Source organism: Balearica regulorum, chromosome 3, assembly GCF_011004875.1.
Source record: "Balearica regulorum gibbericeps isolate bBalReg1 chromosome 3, bBalReg1.pri, whole genome shotgun sequence".
NCBI classification, from domain to species: Eukaryota; Metazoa; Chordata; class Aves; order Gruiformes; family Gruidae; genus Balearica; species Balearica regulorum.
In genome coordinates, this window is record NC_046186.1 from 66,087,576 (window position 1) to 66,100,274 (window position 12,699).

General features: G+C 38.9%; 1 long non-coding RNA gene across 1 annotated transcript; it reads left to right on the forward strand.

The window, feature by feature from the left end:
• The first annotated feature begins 277 nt into the window (after window positions 1-277).
• LOC142601007 (uncharacterized) lies at window positions 278-5,785 on the forward strand. The gene is made up of 3 exons (XR_012834554.1): window positions 278-436; window positions 627-4,417; window positions 5,638-5,785. It is a non-coding gene; the product is annotated as an uncharacterized LOC142601007 (long non-coding RNA).
• Window positions 5,786-12,699: the final 6,914 nt, after the last annotated feature.

Here is a 12,699-nt window from a genome sequence, read left to right on the forward strand (position 1 = left end):
AGCTTGGATGTCTTTCACATTTGGAGCTTCAGGAGGCCAAATTTTAATTTCCATATCCAAATATGTTATGACACAATGAATCTGTTTGATACTGGAGATACTCCATGAGCCTGTGTGTTAAGACTGTAAAATGCATTTTGTATGTGGGACTAGTGTCTCTATCAACTTTTTACATCCTTTTTTGGAGTGTTTTCCATGGTGCAATGTCAAAGGAGGGTGATCCAAGGTGACATCAGAGGGTTGTTAAATCTTGATGATCCTCTTTTCAGGTGAAGCCCCTTTGGACAAGATGTCAGCTTCTGTTCAGGACAAAGCAGTTTGTCAAGTCATAACTCCAGGGACTTGGTAACTAAGCAACAGATCAACTGTTGCAAAACTTTGATCTCTTAATGATGCTCATTTGGGAGCCTTCTGACAAGGAATTCTCTGAGGGCTGGTGAGTTTAGAAGGAAAAATCTAGCATCAGAAACCTTAAAATAAAGTCTAGCAGGAGAGACAATGGGAGGGGAGGGTTTGTGAATGTGTTTGGGTTGGTTTGTGGGATGGGTTTTTTTTGGTTGGGTATATTTTTCGGTTGGTTGGTTGATATTCTTGTTTGATCATTTTGCTTTTATTTTATATTAAAGGTAACCTTTTTGACTGTATGACCAGGTAAGGAAGAAACAATTTGGAGACACTGTAGATAGACCCTAATTTTCGAAAGAAGCCCATGTGTAGGGTCATGAATCCCTGGAGGAGTCTGACCTATGCCCTATAGTTATAATTCTTGAAGACTTGGAAGAAACTGAGATATTGAGTGCATTTCTTGTTTGCCTTTGCTCTCTCTCAGCTCAAATTTGACTGCCTCAATGTAGGCAATTAGTGCCATTCGAGATAGGCTGGTTTATGAGAGACATGTAAACGGGACTGGCATGTATGACACGGGACCTAGAGGGCACTATCGTGCTCCCCTTTTTCTGGAACAACAGCTGGACACCTCACAGGAAGCACAAGGATGTTTCAAATGGCACTAAACACTTATTTAGGCAATTGAATCCTGTCATATTTTTCAAGTAAAATGTGATAAGGTTCAGCTGCACAAAACTTGTGAATCTGTCTGCTTCTACTACTGTACAAACTCTGTTCTACCTCCTTGAGGAGATCACCTGTACAACAGTGTTCCTCAGAGGAATGGATCTCAGTGGAAACCCGTGTTCAAATTTTGACTCTGACTCAGGACACCAGAGTACCTGAGTCTTGCTGTGCCATTTCCACAGAAGAGGAAAGAACCCAAGCAGTGTGCCAAATAAGCCACTAATGAAACTTAGAGTTACGAAGTATAGATATTGCATGCAGGTCTAATTCAGTCTAATTGCAATGTTATTTTAAACCCAATTCAGGTATATATGTATCAGCTTATTGAGTTATTAAGCCTATTTTTCTTTTGTATGGAATTATATGGTAAATATATATATTTTCTACAGTTTGGGGGATCAAGCTAAATCCTTGTATATTTATTTTTCCATAATGAATGTCCAAGCTACATTTTTATTCTTTGTTAATTTTATATTTATTAATTAGATTTATTACACTTTATTTTCTCTAAAATATAACTCATTCTGTTCATTGCTTGATAGTGAGCAGTGAACAAAATCATCACATAAGATTTTAGATATTTTTTTACTAGGGATGAGGCATACCTCAAGAATGGAATGAAAAATTAAAAAAAAAAAAAAAAAGAAAGAGGAGAATGTGGTAGATGGGAATGGAATGACCTGCACAAAAATATGTTCTCAAAACACAGCTTTTAAAGGATATGAAATAATTCAAGCTTCCATATAGAACAGAAAGATGAAAACCATGAGTGTTTAAAATTCCAAGTAATAATGTTTGTCCCAAAATTTATCTTGCTTTTTCCAGAAAAGTTAGTGATCTAACAGACATATTGACTCTGGACAAACTCTTCCTTACCTGTTTCCTTAGCCTGTCACAACTGTAACAGCTGTACTATATTAATCTTGTAAATTGAAGATATGTTAATCATTTCAATATATTATGAAGAACTACGAAAGCTAGAGAGAGAAATTTTGGAAATACAGGACTAAAGGATACTTTATGACTGCAAGAATAATTAGTTTCTAAGACCTAAATAGTCTTGAAAGATCAGGAGAGTTCCTAGTCTCATTCACTGAAGACTTAAGAAATCATGTTTTAAAATACGTAAGAAGGATGCATTTTAAGGAACACTAGATATATATCTGTGTGTAAGGTAATTCAAATCAGCTTTTTGGTATCATTTGGTATAGAATGAAATGCATAGTAATTTAGACTTACATTTATAGATATAAAGGCCTGAAAAGTCTATTAGGGAAATGACGCTCATTTTATAGTACAATACCAAGTGGAGAACTTTACTGAATAAATTTTGAACCATGTCTATAACTTGAGAATAGAATAGTTTTATCAAGTTATGCAGTCTTGATCTAAAATGATAGGGACTCCATCACATCTTTTGATAGGTTATGCCAGAATTTAATTATCTTTCAGGTGGAAAAATACATCTCTTTCCACTCAGTCTAATTTTGTGCAGGTATGAAAATCTGATCTCTTTCTGTCTTTTTATTTCACATAAGAGAACTCTCTCTTACCATAAAACCTCTTTTGAGGCAAAACTTTTGAGGGGCAAATACAATAGATTGTTTGTTTAATTTTCACCCTTGAAGTCAGGTTTTATTTGAGTTTTATATTTTTTGTCAAGTTCTGTTTAGTTTTTTGTCATATTTGTTCTGAATTTATTCATAATTTCTGGTTTTTTGTTCTAATTTCTCTGTTTTGAAATGAATCTTCAAATTATTCAAACCTACAGCAGCTGTGTAAATGTTTCTAATAATAGTCTCACTAATTTCATTTACAGAAGTAACTGAAAGAAGGAACTACACTGCCTAACTATGGAAGGCCACATTTGCTTTGTAGCAAAAGCTTTGGTTTGAAAGTCTCTTGTCTAGAGGCAACGGATACCCTCTAAAGTAGGATTTCCTTTTCTGCTTTCAGATATGTGACACTGGCTTCACAAGAGCCTATTGTTCACAAACCCTAAGGAATTCAGTTTGGTCTACCAAAATGATCCAAATTCATCATTACTTATCACTCCCTTCTCCTGTCATACATGTTGAGCAACAATATAGCCTATTATTCATCATGAGAGAGTAATGTACAATTTGGCAAGAGAAGGGTAGCTGAAAAGTCACTTCAGGAAGTGATATTTCCAAAACCCTCCTTCTGATCTCGTAGAATATAAATATCTTTGGTAGATGATCAGATAATCAGAAAGTGTAGCTTAAATATGGAAAGATGGATTGTATTTCTTCTTAAATGAGTACAATGCAAGGAGGTCATACGACATTGTTCTCTTTGCTCCTAGAGGAACAGAGGCATCATGTAGGAAGCAAAGAACACAGTGAGCCTTGGCTCCATTGCATTATGTATTAATAAATGTCTTTGGGAAAAACAGAATAACTGGCAGTGAACAAAGGCTGCTCGGCTCTGTATGACTGAGTTGCTCCGGGAAATGTTTCTGTCTCTCAGCTCAGTCTCAGACAGCTCTAGCTGATACAGTGTAACCTTGCTAATTTATTAGCTTTTCTGTTCAGAATTGACTAAACTGTAAAATACAGTAAACCAGCCAAATCTCAACTGGGGCATTCTGCTATAATATTAATGTTTGCTTGATGAAATAATACAAGTGTAAAAACAGGAGATCATCCTGTTCCAGAAAATACAAGAGAGGAAGAAAGAAGAGAAGATGACAAATATTTTTTAAAAAATACAAATAGAAAGTCTAGTCTGCAGAGATACCCAAGCTATTTCATGATCTCTGAGACCTCAGCCTGGACGTCCTCCCTGAATCTGTTGTGTCTTGAAAGGTCTGCAAACTGTATGTGAAAGAGGGGTGATTGTGCAAAACAAAGGCCAAAAAGTGGTCTTCCACAAGGAAAGTAGTTTGAAAAGATTCCTTTTTCTGTGGCTTTTAAAGATAGATGGACTCTCTTTGTGCGTATAAATTCCAAACAGACACGCTAGTTCACTTTGCTGATGGTAGTACTGTGAAGTGGTTGCCTGTGAAAACAGAGGAGGTCACCAGCAGGAGACAAATTTAGGTGACTCAATAATAATAAAGCCATATCTGAACCTCAAAGTGCTGCAGAGGGTTTCAACTTTGTACCTCTGATGTACAATATCATCAGTGTAGGCTCAATGGCTCATCCGACACCAGTCTGCTAGTTGGAAACAGAAAAAGAAGAACACCCAGGACCAAAAGCAGTCCTGCAAAGACACATTAATCCTCTCAGCAAGGCAGCCCAATGCATCCACGGATTTCCAGCTGTGACACAAGAGGAATGACCAAGTGTCTCTTGTACAGCTGTTTCACTCTTTCACTGTGAGTAGCAAAACTCAAATTTATCTGGATGTCTAGCAGTGCTGCCCCGTAGGATTTTTTAATGGTTTGTTTCCCAACAGTTCTCCAGCTGTGACAGAGACCACTAACTGAATCTTGCGCTGGTCCGGAGTATGCTTGAAATATCTTTTTTTCCTGCTTTAAAGAATTTGTCCATGAATACAGAGTTCCACAACTGCATCATATTCTCAGCTACATTTTGGTTACAGAAGATCCTCTTGCTTTCTAGGTCTTGCTGAATTTGGACTAAATACTGCTTACATCTTCAGCGGCACGCTGTTTTTTCATTGTTCTCTTTGTTTACCTTACTGTTATATTTGCTTGTTTTGCTGAAGAATTGTTCTGCATTGCTGTTTTATATTGTAACTATTCCTTGCTTTATTGCTAACCCCAGCACTATACATAAAGGACTACTGCACAATGAGTAATTAATCTGACAAATTTAGCCTCTTCAGATAGATTTCTGTTAATGCCTTTATTTCACAAAATTTTTTTTGGAATGTGACTGAATTTTAGTTTGTATTAATCATGTACCTATGTGACTATTTTCTATTTGTAATCAGAACACGTTGATTATTTGTGAGAGCTTAGCTAAGTTACGTGTTATTGTTTCTGTTCTGCATTTGGCTGTACGCACAAAAACTGGCAGCCAACTGCTTGTGTGTATGTGTATAGAGCCAAATTTCTGTGCTGGCAAAATTCCACAGCTGCACCACTAGAGAATTAGGCCCTTCGCATTCGTTTTTTGTGACTCTCTGTATGGAGTTTAACATTTAGTCTCCATTAATGTTTATACCAGATCAGCAGGAGTGGAAAGAGATACCAGCAGAGCCAAATACATTTGTCTAAAAATTTGGTTAAGTAGTCATGGACAATTGCTTGAAATAATAAGCCTACGTACCATTTGTCATCATTAGTGATCGTTAGTAGTATTAATATTAGAATTGTTACTCTTTCTTGTGTCCAGGATTTACTATGTAGTGAGGCCTCTTAACTTTTAATGAAATGCTAATGTGTAAAGTGGTGTTTAAAAACTGTACTTTTCCCTTTAAAGCTGGCATTCTCTTAAAGATAATGACTGACTGTGGATATGTACTTGAGTTCAACAATAACTATTAAAGCTTTCAGAGAGCTCTAGAGCTGTAACTGATTTTCTTTTAATAATGACACGTACCATTTTACATTGTTTTTTTCATATTCAGCAGTCCTTTCAAACACTAATTACTCCACAAAAAACAACCTTGCCAGATGGATCAATCATTATCCCTACCTTTGAGGTAAGAATAGAAAGAAATCTTCAGGAAAAGCTTTTTATTTTGGCTGCCTCAATTTGGAGCTTGTTTCATAAAACCTGGGTGTCTTTATGGGGTGTTGAACCATTTGCTCATTCCCAAATGGAAGCTCTCCATACATACAAGGTTTTCTATGTTTTGTGGCTCTGAATTGATGGATGTGAGCCGGTTGGAAAAAGCTGATTTGGGGCACCTGCCCTTAGAATTGTCAAAAGAGAACAATACTTAGGTGTTTATAATTGCCACTTCTGGGCTCAGCTTTAGCTTTAAGGTGCCTGTCACATAATGTGATCTATTAAATTTTTATGCAACGATTGTTCTGTTGAATAAGCAACAAAATTATATAATGCATGTATACCGAAGAAATTTCAAACATTGTATAGTTTCCATTTCCAAATTTACACATGACACGGCAGGTGGTTACACTGTCCATTGAATTGCTCTGTTTTAAGCACATGCCTTATAATTTCAGAGGCTATTTATGTTCAAATATCTAATCAATGGCAATTAACATATGTGCTAATATGTATAGAAAGGACAAAAAGATTCACCAAGATTTTTAAAAGTCACTAGTGGTTTCAGACATGTAGTTGGAGGAGCGTGGTTCTCACTGGGTGAAATCTTACCATTTCCTAAAGATCTTATGAAGTTTCTTCAACAGAATCCCCAGAAGAAAATTGGTTCTCTTCCCCACAACAGCTCACCATTTTAGAAAACTATAGTATTGAGTCATGCTTTTTATCTACTCTATCCATATAACTGTCTGGAATCTACAGGTACTGTCCCAATTGCCTTAGTCTGACTGACTGCTTTGACATATCCACAGTAAGAAGATCTCTTTGACCTACCAATGTGAGGGCTGGTAAATACATATTTAATAAGCTGTAATTGTGTCATGTTTTATGTTGTTTGCATTGCTTCATATGTAATGCTGTGCTCAAGGCAAGACACACACATTTTGAAGCTCAGACACATTATGAAGCTCAATGGCAGCCTTGGCTGCAGTGACAATGAAAGGGTGGAGTTCAAGATCCTCAGGGCAGTGAGAAGAGGGCACAGCAAGCTCACTACCCTGGACTTCAGGAGAGCAGACTTTGGCCTCTTCAGGGATCTGCTTGGTAGAATACCACAGGACAAAGCCCTGAAGGGAAGAAGGGCCCAAGAAAGCTGGTGAGTATTCAAGGATCACTTCCTCCAAACTCAGGAGCGATGCATCCCAACAAAGAGGAAGTCAGGCAAAAACACCAGGAGACCTTCATGAATGAACAAGGAGCTCCTTGACAAACTCAAATGCAAAAAGGAAGCTGACAAGGGGTGAAAGCAAGGACAGGTAGTGTGGGAGGTATACAGAGAAACTATCCGAGCAGCCAGGGATCAGGTTAGGAAAGCTAAAGGCCTGATAGAATTAAATCTGGCCAGGTATGTCAAGGGCAACAAGAAAAGCTTCTATAAATATGTCAGTGATAAAAGGAAGACTAGGGAAAATGTGGGACCCCTCCGCAATGAAATGGGAGACCTGTTTACCCAGGATATGGAAAAGGCTGAGGTACTCAACAACTTTTTTGCCTCAGTCTTCGCTGGCAAGTGCTTGAGCCACACCACCCAAGTTGCAGAAAGCAAAGGCAGGGACTGGGAGAATGAAGAACCGCCCGCTGTAGGAGAAGATCAAATTCAAGACCATCTAGGGAACCTGAAAGTGCACAAGTCCATGGGACCTGATGAGATGCGTCCGCGGGTCCTGAGGAAACTGGTAGGTGAAGTTGCTAAGCCACTATCCATCCTATTTGAGAAGTACTGGCAGTCTGGTGAAGTTCCCACTGACTGGAAAAGGGGAAAAATAACCCCTGTTTTTAAGAAGGGAAAAAAAGAAGACCCAGGGAACTATGGGCTGGTCAGTCTCACCTTTGTGCCCAGCAAGATCATGGAGCACATTCTCCTGGAACCTATGCTAAGGCACATGGATAATAAGGAGGTGACCCGTGACAGCCAACATAGCTTCACTAAGGGCAAATCATGCCTGACAAATTTGATGACCTTCTATGATGGTATTGCATTGGTGGATAAGGGAAGAGCAACTGATGTCATCTACCTGGACTTGTGCAAAGCATTTGACACTGTCCCGCATGACATCCTTGTCTCTAAATTGGAGAGACATGGATTTGATGGATGGACCACTTAGTGGATATGGAATTGGCTGGATGGTCACATTCAAAGAGTTGTGGTCAATGGCTCAATGTCCAAGTGGAGAACAGCGACGAGTGGCTTTCCTCAGGGGCTGTTATTGGGACTGACACTGTTTAACACCTTTGTCAGTGACATGGACAGTGGGATTGAGTGCATCCTCAGCAAGTTTGTTGATGACACCAAGCTGAGTGGTGCAGTTGACATGCTGGAGGGAAGGGATGCCATCCAGAGGGACCTTGACAGGCTTGAGAGGTGGGCCTGTGCGAACCTCATGAAGATCAACAAGACCAAGTGCACATGGGTCAGGGAAATCCCAAGCACAACTACAGGCTAAGCGGAGAATGGACTTGGGGATGTTGCTAGATGATAAGCTCAACATGAGCTGGCAACGTGCACTTGCAGCCCAAAAAGCCAACCACATCCTGGGTTGTGTCAAAAGAAGCGTGACCAGCAGGTCAAGGGAGGTGATTCTGCCCCTGTACTCTGACCTTGTGAGATCCCACCTGGAGTACTGTGTTCAGCTCTGAGGCCTCCGACATAAGAAGGACATGGAGCTATTGGAGCGAGGCCAGAGGAGGGCCACAAAGATGATCTGAGGGCTGGAGCACCTCTCCTGTGAAGACAGGCTGAGAGAGTTGGGAAAAAAGAAGGCTCCAGGGAGACTTTACAGCAGCCTTCCAGTACCTAAAGGAGGGGACCTACAAGAAATCTGGAGAGGGACTGTCTACAAAGGCATGCAGTGTTAGGACAAGGGGAAATGGCCTTAAGCCAAAGGAGGGTAGATTTAGATTAGATATTAGGAAAAAATTCTTCTCTGTGAGGGTGGTGAGGCACTGGCACAGGTTGCCTAGTGAAGTTGTGGATGCCCCATCCCTGGAAGGGTTCAAGGCCAGGTTGGATAGGACTTTGAGCAACCTTGTCTCGGGGAAGGTGTCCCTGCCCATGACAGGGGAGTTGGAACTAGATGATCTTTAAGGTTCCTTCCAAATGAAGCCATTCTATGATTCTACGATTCTGCAATTCTATAATTTGCTTCTTATTTCTGTAGGGTAGGGAATGAAGGGTCTGGCACTAGTTAAATGACTCTGATGTAACCTGAGCAGCTAAAAGTACTGACCTGCATTCAAGCAAGCAGATTTTCCAGCTGCAGTACTTTTATGGCAGATATTAGAGTGATTTACATGAATTTTCTTAATAAAGATGTGCAGATGATTAAGTTCTAATATAAGAAGTGAGTGTCTATTGCAAGTCTACAGTGTATATTTTTTTATACAGAATTTGTTGTTTTCAATTTTCATTAACCAAATTGTTAGTTTAAACAACATTCCCTGTTTATTGATTGATATTGGTATATAAATAAAGTTTTTCACTATGGTAGCATAATCTCAGATTCTGTATACACCTCAGAGAGTGTAGCTATTTTCTCACAGAATACAATGTCATATTAGCCTAGAAATACAGGAATAAGGAGCTGACTAACATCATACATGTTCACCTCAAGAAAAGTGCAGAGACAGCTGATCTTCACTGTCACTGAACCTGGAAGCAGTAGAGGCATATTAATGTGGTGATACGTGTGCTCATTAGACCCAGTGCCAAAAGGGCACTGCCTTGTGGACCAAGTAAATATCTTGTCATGGCTCTGTCCCACCCCATATGCACTTCTGCCAGGCAGAGGCTGCAGAAGACAACAGCCCTTGCAGTGCAACTTCAGCACAATGGTCCGTTGCATGTGCTGACATACCTCAGAACAGTGATGTCTCCATCAGGCTATGGTTGTATCCCTTCCTTTCTTCCTATCACAAACTTCCAGGGGAAAGTAAAATGATGATCAGAACAACTATCAATAAGGCAGACAACAACCAAACACAAAATGTAAAAAGTAGGGGAAAACTACCCTCATTAGCACTGAATATGAATGGCTGCATCTTGGAAAGCAAAGGAATCAGCTGTCTTGCCACTGCAAATAAATGAGGGTTATCACACCCTTAAGACAGTCAGGGTGCTTGCTCCTTAGATGGTTTTGAATCCAGAAATCAGCAGAAAAATCCTGACAATGACTCTGCTGATACAAGTGTATCAGTATTTTATATCTAGTTTTCCTCCATTTTCACATGCCTTCCTGGTGCTTAAATGTGAATTGAACCATGCGTAACAGAGAAAAAGCAATATTTTCAGCTGTAACCACTTATTCACATGTGAAGCCTGACAATCTTTTGCTAACACTTACAAATACAGTCATCTGCCCAATTCATCTTGTAGGCACACTCAAAACCTAGTAGGTCTTTCTGTCTTTAAAACAGTATCTCCCTCCTGCAATTCTAGCACACTTTAAGCAGTTTTTGTGGTATTTACCCTGTTTTATGGAAAAAATTGCACTATAAATAAAAACAATTTTCCCCAAAGTGAATATGGTCTTATACATAAAGTGTTGCTTGTTTGGTAGGTTGGGGGTTTTTTTGCCTGCATGTTTGTTTGTTTAATTTAGAAGTTATGTTGGAAAACTATTTATGTCTCCATTTCAGGATGATATCTGGTAACCGCATTATGTATTTATACTAAGAAATGTCTTGTCCCTTTGGTCAGCCTTTCCTTCCAAGCCTAGAGTTCAGTTTCTATTGCAAAAGTACTCCCCTAAATGGCGTTGTATAAGTGGTCAGCTACTTCTTTTGGGATACTTTATGTATTTGGAGACAAGATATTTGTAGACACCTAGCTAACAGGTTCTTTCAGTGGTACAGCAATATCCAGAATAAAAATTCGACCTAAATTACACTCAAGGCACTCACTAATCTTGTCTGAACAGGTAAAGCATGAGCACTGTAACACACAAGGATGATGCTTTTACATCTTGTGGTTGCATCCTGTGGTATCTGAGGTGCAATCTCCTTCTGAAGCTTCCATGCAGTTGGGATTTTCAAAGCATCTCTTTCCTTTGTGGAATCTCTGAGAGGCTGTACTTATAATTTCTGCTTTAACCCCTCTGTTGGTGCATTAATCATGTCCTTCTCTTTTTTGGTAGCCTAGGAACAGAATAGCTTTGAGAACCTACATGGCTGGGTGTTGGGTTTGGGTTTTGTTTGGGTTTTTTTTTCCAGTCAGGCAGTTGGAGACCTTTGCATGCATAAATACATGCATACTGTGTGGATGTAAGCCTCATATCCTTACATCACCAAGCTGTCCCTAGGAATTTAACATAGACAAGATCTTTACTTGCTTGGACAATTAGGGATATTAAGAAACTCTCTACTGAAACATAAGTCTTCAAAACATGATCATAAGGGAAAATTATCATTGCTTTTTCCTCTGCTACACAAGAAGTAACACTGTCTCTTAACTCAGATGATCTACTGAAAGTTTGTATGTATATTTCTGTTTTATTAAGCATCCTTTCTGTTGACAGAAGACACGGATACTAAGTCAAATAATACCAGTAATCACAGTAATTCAACAGTTCACTGGTCTGATAGACCAGTCTGCAGGTGGCTTGAGATGCTGCTAAGATTTTACAGCAAGGTATTAGTTTCATTGAAGCTGTTTAAACATTACTGCTTTGTACTTACTGCACATAAATAAGAATTTATTTTTATGGAGGATGATGCTGACAGGAATTAGGGATTCCATAGAAGTGACAAAAAGAACCGGATATTTTTTTCCTAACTTCTGATCTATACGCTTTGAAGGTCCAAATAGTTGGGAGTACATATTCAGTTGTCCAATTAAAATTATATATTTCTTGCTATAAAACATTTAAATTCTAATTGGACCAATTTAAAGACACGCAAGCTTCTCATCAAACAAGTCCTAATATTTATAGGAACCTGCAATGCTCCATACATTACTAAAAACTCTTAGGGAACTCTGGAACTTCAGAAATGGCAACTGCAGACTGACTCCGGTTTTACTATCCTAATTAGAAGAAGATGGTTATAAACAAAGCTTTTTAAAACAGTAACAATGCAAATGTTTAGTTACTTATTACCTTAGGTTCTCCATAGTCAAAAAAATGTTCTTCCTCCAAATTAACTTATCCCTTTTCATTTTTAAGGGTTGCTATGCTGGAGCTGGTCTGTGAGTTGTAGTATATATTCAAATATGAAATTATAGATGTTGCTCTATTTAAAGTATCTCCTGGCAACTTAAAAAAAAAAAATCAACATTTTTTAAAAATAATAATCTAGCAAGTAAAGGGGAGTTTTGCCCATTGAATAAGGTACTGGTACTCAAAGAAACAGTTAGAATCTTGTTCTTCATTTTTGTTTCCCACATAGCAGTATATCAATAATTTGACGCTGATAATTTCAAGGTCTTTTTGGAGTTGGTCATACAGATATTATGCCTCTGAAAGCATATACACTGGCGGTCAAAGCACATTGAAAGGCTTCAGACTTCAGGAATGTTGCCAAGGATTTGTCATATCAAATGTAGTGCAAACTGCAACACTGCAAGTCACTGCAAACTGCAACAGGCACTGCAAGGAAGCTTTCTCAGTAGTTTATAAATAAAGGTATTGATTTGCTTATTTTAATTGGGGTTTTTTGCTGGTTGCTAACATACTGCAAACCCATAAATAAGAAGCATATGACAGAGCGTGGCACCATCAGTTTATATTTCCTCTTCGTGTGGGATGCTTTTACCATTGCCATTCATGTGCTCTATAAGAGGAGAGGAGAGGAGAGGAGAGGAGAGGAGAGGAGAGGAGAGGAGAGGAGAGGAGAGGAGAGGAAGGAGGAGAGGAGAGGAGATCAAGTATTTTTTTTCATCCTGCATATCTGCTTACTATTTTTT